The 2756-nt window shown below is 47.5% G+C and overlaps 1 protein-coding gene across 1 annotated transcript in view; it reads left to right on the forward strand.

The window, feature by feature from the left end:
* Positions 1-2756, forward strand: part of CACNA2D3 (calcium voltage-gated channel auxiliary subunit alpha2delta 3) — a gene marked incomplete at its 3' end in the record, with an annotated part of 652765 nt that overhangs the window by 295664 nt on the left and 354345 nt on the right. The gene's annotated exons all lie outside the window — the stretch shown is intronic.

Raw genomic sequence — 2756 nt, forward strand, 5'->3', positions numbered from 1 at the left:
CTTTCCCTTATCTATTTATTCCTCATGATGACTCCACTGTTATGGGGGTGGTTGTGATCCCATTTTATGGATTTGAATCCAGCATGCTGGAGTTAAACACTCCACTCCACAGCTCTTAAAATGAAATGCCAGTGGCTAGCTAGCATTGCAGTGAGCTGCAGTCTGAGGCCTACATAAGTAGCTTGTTAAGGAGGCCTTTAATACTCTTACTTGAGTATTCTCAGAGGCCAGAGATGCCAGATGGCTGGGAGAGGGATATTCATTATCTGTTTTTTTAAAGGAACTGTGACACTTGGGGAATTATAAATGAGTTAATGTAACATTAATACCTAGAAATATTCTGGAACAGATCATTAAAAAATCAATTTTCACATATGAGGGGAAAATGCGATTACTAAGTAGTAACCGGATAGCACTAGACCTTTGGAGAGGGACATGGATGAGTAGCAATCTATGTCACTTCCCCACAGGATACACATGCATAGGGAGTTTGGTATTGCTTGGCTCATTTGGAACTAATATTCCTATTAATTTTATTTTTTAATCTAAGTTGTAAAAAGCTGGCCATCATCCAAGAGCAGGGAAGGAGAAAAAAAAAGGACAAGAGGAAAGAACAAGAACATATTAAGAGACTGCTCTGGGCACTATGCCCATTGCTTTTGTACATTTACCCCATTCAGTTCTCCAAAAGACCTAGAAAGGTAGGTATCTCCATCCCCTTTTCACAGAGAAAGAAACTGAGTCACAGAGACATGAGGGTGCCATTAGGAAGCAAGCATAGTTTCCACCCTTGGCATCGGGCTCCAAAACCCCTCCTTTTGTTGCCATACTGACTGTTTTTTTGCTTCATGAATGGAATCCTGTTCAGGGTGAAACCCAGGCAGAGGGAGGCACCGTGATGGAAATCAGGAGGCCCACCCAGATTCCTCCCTTGGCTTGGAACTAACTTCTGGGCAAGGAGTGGGAAGACTCTTCCCAGCTGGTGGTGAAACATGAAAATGTCTCCCTAAGTGGTACAGACAAGGAGTCATGTATCCATTCATTTGTCCCATCACCTGACAAAGACCTCCAGGCACTGTGCTTGGTGCCAGGGATGTGGAGGTGAGAAAGGTATGGTGTCTCTGGGATGGACCAATGCTCCTGAAATCCAGGGACACGTGGGTGCCTTCTTGTCTTAGAGGGCTCACCATCCAAAACAAACGCTCTAAGGGTTTCCAGGGGAATGAATACCATGATGAAAAGGGCCAAAAACCCACTGATTTCCTGAGGGGAGAGGAGATCAGAGGAAGCAGGGTAACAGGGAAGGAGAAAGGCTTCTGGGAGATGGGAGAGCCCTGGGCCTTGCAGCTGGGATTGAGCCCTTAACCTGCCCTATATTGAGTTCCTACCTGTGCTGGACACTGTGAGGGGAGCTTAACATGCAGCAGTGAAGAGTTCATAGTTGCTTCACTTTATAGGTGAGGAAATTGAGGCCCAAAAAGGTCAGGAAGAGAAATATGGGTGATAATTGGTCCAAAGGACTGGGTTGGTAGAGATTGAAGCCAGTAATAGAGCCAGGTGGGGATGTTCTTAAGGACAAGGACCCACTTAGGCTGGAGGCACGTGCCCACATGGGGTCTGGGATGCTGAAGGCAAGTCTTTCTGAGAGGTTCCTGGAGGTCCTTCACCATCAGGATATGATGAGTGTACTGGTTAGGACTCAGTGGTCGCCAGTGACAGAAACCTACTTGGGCCAATAGCAGAGTTTGTTGTAAAGACTGAGGGAATGACTGTCTCAGGCAATCCCAGGGCACTGGTCTAGACTGCCTGGAAGGGATGGAGACTGGGGCAAAGTAGAAACAAGCTTGTTGTTCAAATAGTAGCAAGAGGGCATTGAGGCTGGAGTAAAGTGAGAGGCTGGTCAGTGGAGGAGACCAACTGGGTAAGGTGGGGCACAGCCGGACCACAGAGTCTTTCAAAGCCTGGGAAGGGTTTATTCTGAGGGTGGCAGGAAACCACTGGGGAATGACACAGTCCATTTCATGTTTCTAAACTATCACTCTGGCTGCTGCCTGGGTAGATGGCAGGGGATGAGGAGACGGCCTGAGCCCAATGGCAGGCCACAGTCCACTGATAGGGGACAGTCACTGTGATGGTCAATTTTATGTGTCAGCTTGATGACACCATGGTGCCCAGTTGTTTCGTCAAACACCAGTTTTGATGTAGCCATGTAAAGGTATTTTTTAGATGTGATTAACATTTGCAAGCAGTAGACTTTGAGTAAACTAGATCATTCTCCATAATGAGGGGATGCCTCATCCAATCAGCTGAAGGCTTTACGAGCAAAGACAGATTCCCTAAGGAAGAAGCAATTCTGTCTTGAGTTTGTAGCATGAAAACCTTGCCTGAGTTACCAACCTGCCTGGCCTGCCTTGTGGAATTGGACTCAAGACTGCCGTGTTATCTTTTACCTGAATTTTCAGTCTGCCAGCTTATCCTACAGATTTTTTTTTTTTTTTTCGGTACGCGGGCCTCTCACTGTTGTGGCCTCTCTCGTTGCGGAGCACAGGCTCGACGCGCAGGCTCAGCTGCCATGGCTCACGGGCCCAGCCGCTCCGCGGCATTTGGGATCTTCCTGGACCGGGGCACGAACCCGTGTCCCCTGCATCGGCAGGCGGACTCTCAAACACTGTGCCACCAGGGAAGCCCACCCTACAGATTTTGACTTTAGCAGTCCCTGAAATCAAATGAGCCAGTTCCTCTAATCAATAATCAAT

The sequence above is a fragment of the Lipotes vexillifer genome, unplaced genomic scaffold (genome assembly GCF_000442215.2).
Source record: "Lipotes vexillifer unplaced genomic scaffold, Lipotes_vexillifer_v1.1 scaffold818, whole genome shotgun sequence".
Classification (NCBI taxonomy): domain Eukaryota; kingdom Metazoa; phylum Chordata; class Mammalia; order Artiodactyla; family Lipotidae; genus Lipotes; species Lipotes vexillifer.